Raw genomic sequence first — 18152 nt, 5'->3', positions numbered from 1 at the left:
TGGTGTCATAGAAAAGTTGAAAAGTATGCAGGGATGTTTTTCTTCCCCGCCTGGGGTGGGGTAGTGATTTTATGTGATAAATTGCTTGCAGTTTGCAGAGCCTTCCATGTGCTTTCCCCAGCCTTTTCACTTGTTGCAGTAACTGCTGAATCCACCACAGCCATGACCCTGACGAAGGCCACTGTGGGTTCTCAGCACAAAGCAGAAGACAGGCACATCTCTGCTTTGGTTCTACCTCATCCACAAGTGATTAGATAATTTTGTGACTTTTGCATGAAGTTAGGGTAACAAAGTCACAACAAAATGCACCCTGGGCCCCTACATTGGACAAATTCTGCTGCTCTGAGTGGAATCCATGGCTTTTTAGACATGCCAAGTAACTAGTTTTCTAAACATGCTCAGCCAAAAATGGTGAGCAAAAAACACTTAGGCTACCTGACTGGCTTATTGTGAAGCCTCTGTGTATTTTGTCAAAGAGTTTGGCTCTCATTTTGACTATCTTCTCCACAGAAGATCCACCGGCATTTAGCTGTACTGCTTGTGTTAGATTTGGTTAGATTCCTGTTGTAGGCAGAGGGGAATAAGAGACAACAATATTGATTATATAATTTGCTGTGAAGCTAAGAGACTTTATACTCCCCATAAATTAAAACTTTGGGGCAAGAGTAAAACCTTGTACAGTCCCCATGTTATTCGTTATCACATGATTCTGGTGTTTCTGGTTGTGTCATTGCTTGCAGGAATAATACTTTAAAACAACCTCTCATTGTGGATTAGCATCCACATATCAGAGAGAACATTTGACCTTTGTTTTTTGGGGATTGGCTTATTTCAGTTAGCATGATAGTCTCCAGTTTCATCCATTTACTGGAAAATGCCATAATTTCATTCTTTTTAATGGCTAATATCCAGTTACACACACACACACACACATACACACACACACACACATACACACACATACATATATATGTATGTATGAATGTATCTATCTATATATATATCACATTTTATTAATCCATTCATCTATTGAAGAGCACCTAGGTTGGCTCCATAGCTTAGCCATTGTGAATTGAGCTGCTATAAATATTGATGTGGCTGTGTCACTATAGTATGCTGATTTTAAGTCCTTTGGGTATAAACTGAGGTGTGGGATGACTGGGTCAAATGATGGTTCCATTCCAAGTTTTCTGAGTCATATCCATACTGCTTTCCATAGGGGTTGCACCAATTTGCAGTCCCCCCCATCAATATATGAGTATACCTTTTTCCCCACACCCTCACCAACATTTACTGATACTTGTATTCTTGATAATTGCCATTCTGACTGGAATGAGATGAAATCTCAGTGTAGTTTTAATTTGCATTTCTCTAATTGCTAGAGATGTTGAACTTTTTTTTTCATATATTTGTCGATAACTTGTATTTCTTCTTTTGTGAAGTGTCTGTTCAGTTCCTTTGCCCATTGATTGATTGGGTTATTTGGTGTTTTTTTTTTTTTTTTTTTGGCATTAAGTTTTTTGAGTTTTTTATGTATCCTGGAGAGTAATGCTGTGAGGGGCAGGTGACAAAAGTTTTAGGACACTGATTTTTTAATTTTTTTTTTTTACTAAATTTTCTTTATTAGGGCTACTTCATAGAGTAAGGCCATATGTAATTAAAAGTTGTGCACAAAGAGTGAGGGAGTCGGTTGGGGTTGTGGCAGAGCGGCAGAGTGCTAGCCTAGCACATGCAAGCACTGGGTTCGATCCTCAGCACCACGTTAAATAAGTAAAATAAAGGTATTGTGTCCAACTACAGCTAAAAAACTTTAAAAAAATTAAAAGAGTGAGGGAGTCAATTCAACAGAAGTTTTAACAGTACTTGCAAGGTGCCCAGGCAATTGTTGTCTCCTGCAATGTCATACTCAGTAGTGTTTAGTAAATGTTAATACCTTTCTTTTTTTGATATTAGCAGGATGTTGTGAGGGATGCAAAATGAACATGCATGAAATTATAAGAACCACTAACCAGGTTCTGAAGTTCAACAACTCGGGAAGCTGAGGCAGGAGGATGGCAAGTTTGAAGCCAGCCTCAGCAACCTAGGGAGACCCTGTTTCAAATTATAAAATAAAAGGGCTGGGGATGTGGTTCAGTGGTTAAGTGCCCCTGGATTCAATCCTCACCATATACCTTCACCTACCAGAAACAGTTACATGTAGATTAGGACTACATGTATGATTGATCTTGAGTGAGGAAGAGACTTGGGAGCCTTGTGGAGGAGCGTGTCTTGAATTTATTAAGGATAAGTGGGCTTTAGATATACAAAAGGTGAGGAGTTGCCCCATGGAACTCCTTGGACAGTGTAGAGGCTGGCTGAACCCAGAGGCAAAGGGGGAGATCAGCTTGCTTCCACCTGGTGTTCGGTAAGGGAAGGACTGGAAGTTCATGAAGGGATGTGTGACCTGGTGTGGGAAAGGTCATGGTAGAGGAGAGCCCAGGTAGTATTTAGGAAATTAAGTGGGCAGTCACTGACTGCAGACTGGACTGGAGCTTGGGGAGACTGGAATCTGTGGGATGATGAGAGCTGGGGTTCCCCATTGGCAGGGGATAGAGTAAAAAAGATAGTAAGGAGGCCTCGGACCATCATTCATTGCACAGATATATTTTGAGACCCTTAAGCTGCCAGGTACTAGGCTGGGCTCTGGATGCAGCCGAGAAGCAGAGTAACATAGTCTATGCTGGTGTGGAGTATGCAGCTCACTGAGGGACCCCGGTGATGATCTCACAGGTCTAAGAAGGAAATATTGACAGTGACATTAGAGTGTACACCAGGGATCTGATGGAGTGAAGTGTTGCTCACGAAATGATACTTGGGATGAGTGACAGTGCCGTGGAGGCAGAAGTACCAGGGAGTGGAAACAGCCTATGCAAAGGCCCTGAAACAGAAACAGAAAGACTCCATTGTAACTGGGGGGTGTAGTCAGGGGAAGAAATGAAAAAGCTGGTGATATATGTGACCATTGTGAGGGTGGGTGTACAGAGAGGAGGATCGACAGGAACTGGGTAGTTTGATTTGTGTGGGAATGATGGATTTGGAATTCAATTCCTGTTTATTGCTTTTCTCTTTACACCTCTATATCAGTTTGTCCCTGGAGTTCCACCTACATGCTAAGACTCATTCCCAAGGATGGCTTATTTGCCTAATTATAACTCTCTGTGCAGCTGGAGATTGTTTAATGCGACCTATCTGAGATCAAAGCCACAGCAGTTTCATTTAGGTGTACTCATTAAAGTGTGTCCATTTTTTAGAGAAATGTGCCCTAAAAACAGAATTTTCTGTTTTGGACAACTGCTTTATGCATTAAAAACTTTGGGTTTATTTTAAAAGATAATTTTTTAAGAGACAATGAAATTTTTAATTATAACATAAGTACTCTGAATTCTAAAGCTTAAGATTTGTGAAGTTGTCGGGAATCAGGTTTTTTTTCTCAAACATATACTTATTTCTACCGTGGAGCTTTAGCTGTTCCGTCTCCCAGAGTTCTGCATGGCTTACCCTCACCTCCTTGAATGTGCTCATGTCTCTTCTATTGAGGTCTTTTTTGACCTTCTGCACCCTGGGCTTGTAACACATACTTAATGAATACCTCTTTTTAACATGGGTTACACTTGTATTTTTCTAACTGGCTCTAATCAGGTTTTACTGTAATGCATTTTTTTTTAAGCATAGGCTTCTGTTAGCTTCTTTCTTCTGGAAAACACCTGACAGGAAGTGAAAGAAAGTCTCTAAGATACTTGGGTGTGCCACCTTGAAGTTCATGTTTTGAAGCCCATATATTACTCAAAGCCTGTGAAATTAAATTGTCAATCTTTTTTTGTTAATGTTTACATAGGATAGTTGAACTGATTTTTGAATCTCTAGCAAACATAGGCCTATTGGAAGAATCTTAAGTGAAAGAAAACCTCAAGTTCTAAAGAAACACTTATTAGGGGACTATTTATTACATAAGGGACCGTTAGCTCTCTCTCTCTCATTAACTACTAAGTACAGAGAGTGGACAAGCTTAGAAAAAGAAAGGGAATGTGAATTTTTTAAATAAAAGAATTCTCTTTGTGTTTCCCTACCTTTAAAAATAAATCTTTTACTTCAAATGATTGTTACTATACAATGAATAGATTGGACTAAGTTATTGATAAGACCAATTTTCATCTTGAAAGCTGTATGTTATTCTTGTCTAAATATTCTGCTTTGGCCAGTTAGTTTTATGCATCATTGTATGAATATGCCACATGCATCCCTTAGCTGATTGGCTTAGCATGTAATTTTCTTCATCCTGAGTCCTCTAGAAAGGGAATTTCTGGACTTAAATGCACAGAGGTTCTTTTTAAGACTCTGGACTCATAGGGACAAATGTTTTCTAGATAGGCTGCACTGTAGATTAATGGTTGATGGTTAGATTACTGAGGTAGGAAAGTTGTAGCCAAATTCTGGATCTGTCACTGACTAGCCAAATGATTGAGGATTTATTTAATTCCTGTTCCTTCAGTTCTTCATCTGGAAAATGGAGAATAATGACTATACATTCCACATAAGGTTGTTTTAAAGATGAACTGGAATGCCCTCTAACTGCTATTATTTTATTGTACTCCCAGATTTTCATGAGCATAGAACATTAATATATAAAATGTCCTTGTCAATTTGCTAAGGAAAAAACAAAGTTTTTTTTTAATTACTGTTGAGGTTGCATATTTTTCTTTCTTTTTTTGAGGTTGCATATTTTCATGTTGACTACTTGATTTTTCTGTAAATTCTTTTTAATGTTTCAAACTACTTCATCATACTAATGGTTCTTTTCTTAAAATGTATAGCCTTATGGCATCCTTCACTCACACGACATGCACTTGGTATCCTTAACAGCACCAAGTACAGCACTAAGGCTGCACAGTTTGTTCAGAAGGTCCTCTATAAAGTTTTAGACATACACATTTATAATATGTGAATACTTTTGGTAAAAATCATTGTTTCTGATTTTATTTTTTATACTTATGTTTTAGTTTACCTGGTTTTAGATAAAGTCTGTGAGTGGTTTATAAAATAAGTATTTTACGTGTCAAAGCAAATCTCAGAGTTGATTCCTTGGGAATTCTTAAAATATGAAAATTCTATCATACTTACAACATGTTGGTCATTATAATTTTAAAAATATGTTCGTAACTTCCTTGAAATTTCTCCTTTCAGAAGTTGGAAATGAATCCACCTGCCCTTGAATATGGGAAAGACCCCGTAGCTTTCTCTTCTATCCTTCCCTGTATGTCTGTCCATCACTTGTTCTGTGGAAAGCCAACTGACTTCTCTCCTTAGGCCTTTGAGGTGAGGAGCTGAAGCCTCTTGCCAACAGCCAATACGTGATTGAGCCATTTGGAATTCAGTCCTTCAGCCCCAGGCACACCTTCATTTGACTGCAGCCCTGGCTAATAGTTGACTGTAATCTCAGGAGGGACAAGGAGCCAGAACCACTTGGCTTAATTTAGCTGCTCCTGGATCCCCTACTTTCAGATACTGTGTGAAATAATGTTTTAAGTCATTAAGTTTTGGAGTAATGTGCTACACTGCAGTATTATCTTATAGTTATCCTGCAGTGTCCTGTAGATGTCGGGGTATTTAAAACTAAAATAAAAACTCAATATGACACTCTAAAACACTGATTATGCATCTGAAGAAACTGTTTATTGAAGTAATGTAGACAAAGCCTTTGTTTAAAAGTGTGAAATGGTTTTCTTGCAGTGGCATTCTTTCATATTGTTTAAGTATTCAGAGATACAGAATTTGCTGGGCAGGTGTGGTGGCGTGCACCTGTGCACCTGTAATCGCAGTGGCTTGGGAGGCTGAGATAAGAGGATCACTAGTTCAAAGCCAGCCTCAGCAAAAGTGAGTCACTAAGCAACTCAGTGAGACCCTGTCTGAATAAAATACAAAATAGGGCTGGGGATGTGACTCAGTGGCCGAGTGTCCTGTCCCTGAGTTCAATCCCTGGTACCAGGGAGAGAGAGAGAAAGAAATATGCTGAACTTATCTGTTAGAACTTGGTTATTGAAAGTTTAGAATCAGATAGACTTGGTTTTGTGCCTTGGCCCCATCCCTTCTTTATTGGGTGAAATTGAACTGGTTGCTTAGCCTCTGTGCTTCCTTCAGGATCCTCCCTTGTAAATAGGTAAGGTCACTGCTACTACTAATTCTAGCATTGTTGTGAGGATCAAGTGAGAGAATGTATATTATACCAAGTTCTTATTAGTACAGTCTTGGTATATTATAAAGCCATTATATATTTAAATTTTTAAAAATGCCAATACAAATATTTTCTAATATCAGGAAATGAAAATTTTGAATGAAATAATTTTCTCATATTTGAAAATGTTAGATATTTGTTTTTTAAATGATTGTAATTTATGTATTTCTACTCTTGTTCCCTGAACTTACTGTTAAGCTCCAGACATTTTATCTTATTTTTTTTGTGCCCATCAGTTCCTTTCCTGGGATAAGAAATTACTTTAGTATAAGTTCACAGCTCATTAAGTTAACTTAAGAGTCAACTGCTTCAGAGGTCCTCAAACCAATAATTTACTCGTAAGTGTGTGTTTACATCTGGGAACTCATAGCAGGGGGTTAAAGGGGAGAGTAAAGGGTTAAAGGGCACTCCCTTGCCAGTGCTGAGGCTGTCCCCTGCCTAGCTGGCTCTCAAGACTAGTTACCCAACCAAGATGCTATTTTGAAGACTAAAGACAGCTGTTGTGCATACCACATAATGACACAGAGAATGGAGTAGCAGAAGCTCCTGAGCTGCCCCTCACATCGTAATTGAGCAGGAAGATAAGAAGCTGTGGCCAGATCTTTGAGAGAGTTGTCTGCTGCTGAGATGGGTGGGGTGCAGAGCCCTGTTTTATGTCAAGGCAGTCCATGGACTTGGGATTTTTCATACACAGCTTATCTGTTCCAACCAACCCACGAATCTGATTCAAGTAATTTGGGTGGTGTCTTGAGTTTGGATAAAATTAAAAACTTCCCCCAAGTGACTCAGATGCACAGAGGGACTTGAGAGCCAGGGACAAGTGCCTCCTCCCCTCCACCTCACCCATATGTGTGTGCTTTAAAAGCTCACTCTGACTGGTATCAACTCTACATTGCCCTTTTAAATGGTGGGAAGGAAGGAGATTTATTTTTGTGAAAAATCACAGGCTGTAAACAGATACTGTAAAAGGGTAAATTGTTTGCTGCCCTCTTGGGTTTTGATTAATTTAATGATCTGTGAATTTCTGGTGAAGCAATTTGCATATCTGAGTCTTTCTCTGTGCTGCAGTCCTTACAGAGAAACTTTTGGGGTTTCGTATCTTAAAAATTTTCTTTGCCAGTCCTTGTGCAATGGTATAAGATTGGGATGCTTTACTTTTTTATTTCTTTATTATTATTGATGGTGTTGTGAAAAATTAGGTGGATAACTTTTACTTTTCTTTTTAAATGGGGAAGGTGGAAGATTAATAATTCTCCTAAGGCTAATCTGATTTTTCTCTCTTTACTGTAATTGTATGATAGTGCTTTATTTATTTTTCAGTTCTTTCTTTTCTTTCTCAGTACTGGGGCTTGAACCCAGGGGTGTTATACCACTGAGCTACTTCGCCAGTCCTTTATTTATTTATTTATTTATTATTATTTTGAGACAGAGTCTTGCTAAGTTGCTGAGTCTGTCCTTAAACTTGGGAAACTTGAGATTTGCCTGCCTCGGCCTCCAGAGTTGCTGAGATTAGTGGCTGATAGTACTTTAGTGCTTTAATAAAATGTACAATATATGAAGTTGTTTCATATATAATGTCATTTATAGATAATGATTATTTGAGAATATAGTTTCCCAGACTGTACTTTGGAAGTCTTGTGATAAATGTAAAAATTATTTCACAACTCTAAGGAAACTTGGAAATCATGTAATGTAGTTACTTTGAAATATTGTCACCTGGGACTGGGATGTATCTTGTAGCTCAGGGGTAGAGCATTTGTCCAGCATGCCTGAGGGCCTGGGCTTGATCCCCAGTACCTAGTCAAAAAAAAAAAAAAGTCACCTGGCAAAAAACAAAAACAAAAACAAAAACAAAACACACACACACAACAATTAAACAAAACAAAACTATTACTGATCTTTTCCAGGCAGTTCTTAACCTTGGAGATGCTAAAAGTTATGGGAAGGGTTTGGAGCCCTGGGAGTGGGACATCGTGCTTGGGGGCATGATGCGGAGAGCACCTGGGTTGGACCGGGTCCAGGCATTATACATGCGCCTACCAGCCTTAATCCCTGGTTGAAGCTGAATCTGGCCAAATTGGAGATGGAGGCATCCTCAGCAGGCATCAAAGGCTGCCGAGAGACTTTGTGAGCACTGTTATCGGGCTGAATTCCAGTGACAAGGCCAGAACGCTGTGGGCTCCTTGATTCAGAGTAAAACAGCGCAGGTCCCTAACAGTCCTCCAGGGCGGGGCGCTTACTTACTGATAGAGAGGAGGCTGCCTTCAGGCTTCTCCCTCCTGCTCAGGCTTCTCCCAGTGCCTGCAGGGCTGTGATTATGCTGATTAGTCTCAGTGGGAGGGAAGCGCACCCTTCCCTCTGGGCTTCTAGGTTTTGTATTAGACGCCAGGCTGAGGCCCCTCACAGGCACTCTGGGTATCCAGGTGGCAGTTTTCTCTTGTAGAATTTTTTTTGTTGTTGTTAAAGCAGGGACCCATGGGTAGGAACTTTTAATGGTGAGGTCAATATGGGAAGGAGGTAACAGAAAGGAAAGAATCTATCATCATCATTTCCATTGCTTTTGCTTCCTTGCATGCGATGGCTTTCCATCCCCACTGAGCTTCTACTCAGTCCCCAGCATCATGTCTGCAGTGTTTTCCTTGACGCTATGGAATCAATAACCTGCCTTGAGATGCGTCCCGTATTTATGATCCTTACATGCAGAATTTAAAAAAAATTGGCATAAGAAATTTATTTAAAAACTTTATTTTGATAGTATGCCCTAAAGTGAATGCTCATTGAGATCTCTTACATCTTTGACAGACCAGAGCCTGACAGCTGAATACAGCCTTCTGCTATATTGAATTACCCAGGGAATCCCTTTCCCCAGAATCCTTTTTAATCAATATTAGGTCATACAGATACGATCAGAAGTCTCTGTCTTCCATAAAATAAAATATCAAAATCAATATTAATTTTTATGCTAATAAAATCAATTGCTGAAGGTTTGATGTTCCATTGGAAGTAATTTAGAATCAGAAGTAATTTGATGTGAAGATATGTATATAAGATTTGAGTAATTTTATGGGCTGGGTTTAGAAGGCAAATGCTTCAGAGGCTGTTTCTTTGTACGTTTTCAGGCTTTAAGGTATGATGCCCCTCAGCGGGTGACGGTGCCTTCCTTGTGTCTTAGTGCAAACAGCTGTGCTTATTAAAGGAATGACTAACAGGCTGAGAGGATGTAGTGTATTGTTTCATCCATCATGCCTTTGAAAAATATAAGACACCAGGGTTGAGTTCTTTATTAAAGTAGCTAGAAACACGTGTAATTGAAAGGGCTAATTAAGCCATATTAAAAAATTAATTACTTGTCTCGAGATGAGCTTACACTTTTGTTGCTGAAACAGTTAAGCTGGAAGGAGAAAGGAGTAGTGTCCAATTTTCAAAGAATTCAGTACACTTTGCCCACATTATTTCAGAAACGTTCTGTTTGTCTGAACACCCACCAGGAGCTGGTGAGGCCAAAACCTCATTATCTCCGAGTGATATATATATTTGAAAATTTGAGAGATAAAAATTTCATCTAAAAAATACATGGATAAAATTGGATGTGATGATTTTTGTTTCCTCCTTTTGAATTTTGTATTCTGTGGCCTATTGGAATCTCTTAAGATGTTTATGGGTTAGGGGTTGGGGTAAAGCTCAGTGGTAGACTTTGGCCTATCATGTATGAAGTCCTGGGTTTGAATTCCAGCATTGACTCCCCGCCCCCGCAGGCCCCCCCCCCAAAAGGAATGTCTCCTCTCTGACTTAAGATTATAATTTTAATTCCAGTAAGTAGATAATTTCAGTGGGCTAAAAGATGATTTTTTCATTTGATTATGTTTTTGCTTTTGGTAATGCATTGTATTTTTTCTCATAAATTAACTAGTCCAGCAGTTGGTGGTTCAGAGGATTAACAATGTAGAGCTCTAGCCTGGCTTTTCTGTGAGTTTCTTAGCCTTTTTCAAGTGGTTTCTAGAGTTGATAAGAGCTTGGTACTAACTGTACTGTGTACTGGTTTTCCGTACCAAGCCCAGACTTTCCTGTACCTTCATTAGACTTTCTCCAGATTGCCCATCTCTCATGTTTTTCTTCCAGGTGTCCTGATTGGTACATGTTTCTACCAGAGGGGAGCATTTTTTTCCTGGAAGCACCCCTTCTTCATCAGACCTCCTTTCCCTCGGTCCCACTAGCCAGAACTATAGGCTGTGGAGGAAGCACCTGGCAGGCTCAGGTGGGAGGCTGCCTCTGCAGGCAGGCACTTTACCTGCTTTATAAAAAGTAAAGCTGAGATCATATCCAGGGATCCTCTGTGCTACTTCAGTCTCTTTCTCAACATGTCATGGGCCTCTTGAGCTGGCACTGCTTAGCTGTGATCAGAACTGAGCAGCCCAGCAATTGAATGAAGCTCTCAGTTTTTTATATCACCATTCTCAGCAAATATTGGGGCCTAGGGGAACATTTATTTACTGCCCATGCTGAAATGTCTCCAAACTAAGGCAAAATCCATGACTCTTCTTTCATCCGTTTATTTATTTATTTATGCAGGGGATTGAACCCAGGGCTTTGTGCTTGCTAGGCTAGTGTTCTACCACTGGGCTCCATTTCAGCCCTTTTAGAATAAATCTTATTTTGAGACAGGGTCTTGCTAAGTTGCTCAGGCTGCTCTTGAACTTGTGATCCACATCCATCTCTGGGTGTACAGGTGTGTACCATTGTGCCCAGCTGTTTTTCCTTTAAATTTTGCCTTAAAGTAATTTTTTTGTCATTAAAAAATTCCCACTGAGATTTCAGTCTTATGGTGCTATACCTATATTTCATTTCGGAAAAACTAAAAATTCAGACTTTGCATATAACAACTTGTTCTTTTGCCTTCCATTTATTCAAGCTTTCCTGTCTTTCGGTTAAGTTTTAGTTTTTTTGTCATTGAAATATTACATCTTTCTTTTTAAGGCTATTCCTAAATGTCATGTTTTTGGTTGTATTTTGAATGTAGTTTTTTTGCATTCTATTTTTTTTTAAAGAAAATTGTTGGTTTATAGGAAAGTTGAAGAGAATTGTTTATCTTGTATTTTTTTATTTTACCCAACTTTACTATTGACTCCACTTAGTTTTAGTTGGAATGCTTTGGGATTTCTTGAATAGTTCAAGTTTTTCAAGTTGTTCTTTGGGAATCATCCCTTCCTTACATATCTAAATGTCATTACAATTAAAACAAATTCTGTATGACTGAGGAGTGTCACTTACCTTCTCACACACTTCTTTCTTTCTTTCTTTTTTTTTTTTTTTTGTGGTTCTATGTGTCTCTTTTTCACACACTTATTTCTGAGAATCCTCTGTGGACAGCACTGACTCATCTTGGTTGGCGTTTATCACCTCTTATTGGAGACTTTTCTTTCCAGCTCCTCAGGGTCACTTCTGACTTTTTATTACTGCTTTGCCGAGCTTCCACTGGACTTGGCTTTACCCCAAATCATAGTTTTTCCTATTCAAATGTGGATTGGGTATAATGAGATTTATTTATTTCTTCAGGTTTGAGAATAACATGAATAAAATAGATGTCAAAGCAGGTCACGGTTCTCCTTTAATCCCAGCTACCTGGGAGGCTGAGGAAAGAGGATGGCAAGTTTGAGGGACAGCCTGGGCAACTTGGCAAAACCCTGTCTCAATATAAAAAATGAAAAGGGCTGGAGATGTAGCTCAGTGGTAGAGTACTTGCCTAACACGCAAAAGGCCCTGAGTTCAATCCTCAGTACTAGGAAAGGAAATTTGACACTTGGATGTCAGACACATCTGCTCCTTGCACATTACATCTTTTAGCTACTTCCCTTTCTGCTGCCCAGTTACCAGGCCTGTTCCTTCACTCTCCACCCCAGGTGAGAGTCTCCTCTCCTGTCTTTTTTTGGCTGGGTTCCTAGGCACCAAACAAAGTCTCTGACCACCCTCAAAAGACCCTGGAAGAGATACTTCTGCTTTATAAGTATTTAACACCCCAATCTGAATAACTTGATTTGAATTATTCCACTGGGTCAGAATTTTTTTCCAATTTAAAATGCAAGTTCACCAAAGGGCTACTCAAAGGATAGATTATAACAATATGATAATAGGGTCTTTCCCACTTTCTGGTAGTTGTATCTCTTCTAACTACCACAGGTTAGAGTTGTTTTTTTTTTTTTTTTTGGTACTCGTGATTGAATCCAGTGACACTTTACCACTGAGCTACATTCCAAGTCTTTTTTTGGTAGCAGGGATTGAACTCAGGGCACTCAACCACTGAGCCACACCCCTGGCCCTATTTTGTATGTTAATTAGAGACAGGGTCTCACTGAGTTGCTAAGTGCCTCTCCAGTTGCTGAGGCTGGCTTTGAATTCAGGATCCTCCTATCTCAGCCTCCTAAACTGCTGGGATTACAGGCCTGCACCACTGTGCCCGGCCCAAATCCTTTCTATTTTTTGAGATAGGATCTTGCTAAATTGCTTAGGTCCTTGCTTAGATGCTGAGGCTGACCATGAACTTAGAATCCTCCTGCCTCAGTCTCCCTGATTGGTTGATTAGAGTTTTTGAATGATGTGCAGAAATAGTGTTGACTAATTGAAATGGCTTATGTGTTGCTCTTTTAATATGACTAGATTCAGGTGAAGAGTGTTAGGTTAAAGAAAGAACTTTCTCCTCCTAATTTACCAAGAATTTTAAAACATTTAGAATGGGTGTTAAATTATATCAAGTATCTTTTTAATAGTGAGTTGTTTTTCTTTTTCTTTTTTTAATTAGTCTTTTTTTTTTTTTTGGTGGTGGTGCTGGGGATTGAACCCAGGGCCTTATGCATGTGAGGCAAGCCCTCTACCAACTGAGCTATATCCCCAGCCCCTAAACACTGAGTTTTTAAGATTTGGCTAATTGATATAAAATACATATTCTAAATATCTTTTAAACATAATTCTATTCCTGAAGAAATACTACTTTATGGCATGCCATTGGATATAATTTGTAAGCATATTATTTAGAATGGCTATAGTAGCTTTTTGTCACTTTCCTTTTAAGGGAGATTGCCCAGTCTCCTGACATTCCTTCACTTTGGAGGATGCCTTTTTCACAATATGGAAGTACATGGGTGAATAGCTGAGGCTTAACTTCCCAGGCCTTTGAATTTTAGTGTTTGGAAAGTTTTCAGGCTGAGTTTGGTTATAGCAGTACTGAGTCTGGCAGCAGTACTGAGGCGTGTACTGCCTTTGCAGTGCCAAGGCAGCATCTTAACTTCAGTACACAACCTTGGTCACTGCTTCTGTAACTTGGCCTTCTTTGGCCTTTGCTTGTTTTGCAAACCTGTTTTTTCAGTCCATTCTGGAAGCTGTCAGTATGCTTCCAGAAAGTGGCTTCTCTGCTTAGATTTGCTAGACCTGACTGGTATAATAGCACAGTGGGATGGAATATGAACAGATCTTGGTTCAAATTCTAGTGTTTTCAGTAAGTGACTTTGGGTAAACCACAACCTTTCTGAACCTTATTTATAAAATTTATAATGTTAGCCAACCATCATTTCTCACAGAAAGCAGTCAGTGAACTTTCAGTAATTATCATTACTTACAAAAGTTCCATAATAAATCAATAATGCTTTATCTACAGTTCTGAAATCCAAGCTGTTTTGAGAACTTAGACATTTTTCCCCCCATAACTTTTGATTCTAAAACTTGACCTGAAGTGGGTATATTTGAGGGAAAGACCTGTCTCTGATGTGAGGCAATTCATAGTCTTTATTGATTGTATTTAATGTAAATAATCATGAGTTTTTGCAGCAGAAATGTCATAGTTACCTCAGACTCCTGAGGATATGTGAAATATCTTGGAAATGCCCAGAAGATACCCTTTTGAAGTTAAAAGTTCTCAAATCACTCTTTTTTTTTTTAATACTGCAGATTGAACTCAGGTACACTTTGCCACTGAGTTACATCCTCCAGTTCTTTTTATTTTTTGAGATTGGGTCTTGTTAAGTTGCTTAGGGCCTTGCTAAGTTGCTGAGGCTAGCCTTGAACTTGCTCCTTCCTCAGCCTCCTGAGTTCCTGGAATTACAGGTGTGTGCCACTGTGCCGGGCTCAAAAGTTCTCAAATTTTTCTTTTTAGAATTTTTTTTAGTTGTAGATGAAAACAATACCTTTATTTTATTTTTATGTGGTGTTGAGGATGGAACCCAGTGCCATCCGCATACGAGGTGAGCACTCTACTCCAGCCCAAAAGTTCTCAAATCTTGAACCACATCTGGCTCCATGAATTCTGGGTAAGAGATTTGTGAAGGATTGATAATGTATACTGTCCCTCTGACACAAGGAATTTCAATATGGTCTGGGGGAGGTTCTCAATGCATCTGGGTCCTCTGGGTGAATGAGATACATGCTTCTTCTCCTTTCCATTTGGTTGAGGTGTGTGTGGGTATAGTGGTTTTTCTGACTGTTGTGGGAACCAAGTTTATGCTAGCATCATAAAATTAATTGGAGATATTTCAGGTTTTTTTTTTTTTTTTCCTGTGCCTTGTGGTAGATTTTGTAAGTAGAGATGGACTGCTCTTTGACAGTTTCATAGAGTATATATTCAAGACTATCTGAAACTACTCTTTTGCTTTTCCTTTCTTTGATATTATTCTCTCAGTATTAAAAAAAAATCTCCCTTGATAATGTATTTCTACATAGATTCAAATATTTCTACATAAATTCTTCCATTGGCCAAATAATTTTCAAGAGTTATTATTATGGATGAGAAAATGCAAGCATCTGCCTTATTTCTCAATGATTATTTTAAATTATTTTATAGACTACCATGAATAGTTATAACAACATCTTGTTTTATGAAACCATTTTAATAAAATCTTATTGAACAAGCAGGGTAGAGGGAGCAGCGTCTTTAACTATAGGTAAATATATACCATTGATGTTTTTCTTTTTGGTTCTGGGGATTGAACCCAGGGTGCTTGACCACTGAGCTACATCCCCAGTCCTTTTTATTTTTTTTATTTTGAGACAGGGTCTTGCTAAGTTGCTTAGGTTCTTGCTAATTTGCTGAGGCTAGTTTCAAATTCTCAACCCTCCTGCCTCAGCCTCCCAAATCACTGAGATTATAGGTGTGTGCTATCAAACTGTGCCCTTGGATACTTTTCTTACTGATCCTTAATTGTTTTCAGCCTCCTTCTCCTCCTCCTCCTCCTCCTCTTCTTCTTCTTCTTTTTTTTTTTTTGGTAATGATCGCCAGTTTTATTTCTCTGGCAAAGAAATCCAGAGGTAACTTGAGGTTTACATTTCTTTTTTTATAGTTATTTCTTCAAGAGTTTAGGTGCCCCCATTGCCCTTACAATCTAGTTGCAAACTAGTTTTGATCAACTATTACTTATTAAAAAAATCTTCACTTCTTTGTGTGTGTGAAAGGTATTCATTAAAAAATACACATAAGCAAAAAGCAAAACAAAAACAAAACTTCACACCACACAGAAATAAGCACAGTTAAGTTTGAGATATGTATGTATGTATACACACACACAATTTGGAATTGTATCCTACATATGTGAGCTGATACTAAATATGTTGCTTTGTAACCTGCTACGTTTTTACTGTACATACAGAATGAACATATTTCCATGCATATGTGTGAAACTTTCCAGTTGAAAAATAAACCTGGAAAGTAGGTCAAAATCCAAAATCCAATAAAATGCTGATAACAAACTACCTAAAACAATACCGCCATGTAATTAAAAGTAAAATGAAAGTCAAAGATACATCAGAAAATGCTAACATAAAGAAAGCAGGGGCTCGATTTTAATATCAGACAAAAAGGAATTCAAGGCCTGAAACACACAGGATAAGGGTGGCTGCGTAATGTCTTTGCTTCCAATGCATCATCACGAACTTATTCCTTACTCTTCTGATCTCTTCCCTAAGCCTTTCCAACTCATCTACTCCTCTAATCATTTCTTCAGGGTCCAAATGCTTTCAGGTGTGTCCTCTTTAAATCCTTGGCCAGGTTGGGCAGGCCCTCCTCTAAGGTTTCCTTCTGCTTCCTGGCTTACACATTCTTGGGAAGGTTGAGAATTTCCTTCTGGTTCCTGTGGTACATCTTCTGAAGGATGGTCTTCTGCCTTTGGCATGTTCTGTTTTCCTTCATTTTCTTCACATGACTTTGGCATGTTGATTTTTTAAAATTATTTCCTTTTGGAATAAATTAATCCTGCAGGGATCCAGGAGATTTTCCTTCCTCTTCCCTCACCTCGATTTCTGTCACGCCCCAAAGACCAAGAATCCTGAAAGGATCGGGGGGGCACTTTTCTCCTTCTCCAGCAGAAGCGAGCTGCTTTGGAGAAACAGGACCTGGACTATAAGGACTTCTGCACTCGACGACTCTCTGTCATTCTAACTAATCTAACTCTGGTCTTAGCCTTTTGCTGAGCCTGAGATCACGGTCTCTCTGAGTATGGTACTGCTGACCACAGCTTTTCAGAATGACTGGGATTTCAGGTAAGAGCTGAGCAGCTTTCCATGCAGTTTGCCATTAGTGAGATTTCTTTTTCTCTCAGAAAGCAGGATTAATTAGGCATGTGAGCATTTCATGTTTCTCCTTTCTTTGCTCCATTAGCACCAAACTCCCAGACTGCTCAGAGTGTTGTTCCAGACCCACCTTTTCTGCTAGTAACCTGTATCCTCTTCTGTTGCATTTCTTTAGCCTTGGCCTTTGTGTTTCTGTTTGTTTAACCAAAACTGGACCTTTTCTCAAAAGTACTGAATGTTATGCTGTAGCTTTATTGGTGACATATAGGATCTTGTGATAAAGGAATTTTAGATGTTTAGTAGATATGGGGAAACTAAGGAAGCATTTAGTAAAGTTCTAATTATTTTAAGATAAAATGCTAAATGTTTGAGGGGAGATTCATCTATTCTTTGCTTTTCTCTTGATACTGAAAGTCAGTGGGCTGGTTTAGTCCTCCTGCCCCAATTACTCAACATGTCATGTGCGTGTCCCACAGATAATGAGTATCTACAAAGAGTAGTAGGGAGTTCTGATCTGGTGCTTGCCCACTGTGCTTTGTCAGCTGTGTGAAGGTGTTTGTATATGTGCACTCCTGTATATACCTTCTCATACCTGTATACTCTTTCATATCTCTACCTACCTGCAGACTACCTAATCCATGGGAGAAACAGTATAGACTAATGGAGAACACACCACAGTGGAATGACTTCCAGATTCAGCCCCTGATGTCAAATTTGTGCTGGTTAAAATTAGACTTAAACCTACTAAGACACTTAAACCAGTGTCTTCCATGATGAAAGCTGCTCTTCCAGGCCTTTTAAAAAATTAATTAATATATTTTAATTAGGTATATATAACAGCAGAGTGCATTTTGATTTATTATACACAATTGCAGCACAACTTTTCATATCTCTGGTTGTATAGGAAATAGCATCACACCATATGTGCAGTCATACATATACTTAGGGTAATGATGTCCATCTCATTCCACCATCTTTCCTGCCCCTGGGACCCTCCCCTCCCCTCCCTCTCAGGTTTGCTGTTAACATTGAAGCAATTACATTACTGTGTTCAACTGAGCATCATTGAAGAAGGAAGCTCATTGCCAGAGAACATGTACAAAAAATGGTCTCAAACCACTGGGCACAGATTCAGTGTTTCAGGGTTCACTTCAGAGGCATCCAGGATCTGAGAGGAGAGACCAGGAGTAGTCTCTGTACATTCTTTATCTTCTCTCTCCCCCACTTCCTCAAATGGATCTACCTCTGGAAAAATAGTGATACTGGGCAGAGGGATATTTGAGCATCTTTATCATCATTGTTCCCTGAAGAGGTGCAAGAAAACAGAGTAGCCATGGAG

The 18152-nt window shown here is 39.0% G+C and overlaps 1 protein-coding gene and 1 pseudogene across 1 annotated transcript in view; one reads left to right on the top strand and one right to left on the bottom strand.

Moving 5' to 3' along the window:
- The window catches only part of Epb41l4a (erythrocyte membrane protein band 4.1 like 4A), a 233608-nt gene that overhangs the window by 17665 nt on the left and 197791 nt on the right, over window positions 1–18152 (top strand). The window lies entirely within an intron of this gene.
- Window positions 15100–16670, bottom strand: LOC125619088 (annotated as a pseudogene).

Source organism: Marmota marmota, unplaced genomic scaffold (assembly GCF_001458135.2).
Source record: "Marmota marmota marmota unplaced genomic scaffold, marMar, whole genome shotgun sequence".
Lineage (NCBI taxonomy): Eukaryota > Metazoa > Chordata > Mammalia > Rodentia > Sciuridae > Marmota > Marmota marmota.
This window is presented reverse-complemented; position numbering and strand designations above follow the sequence as displayed.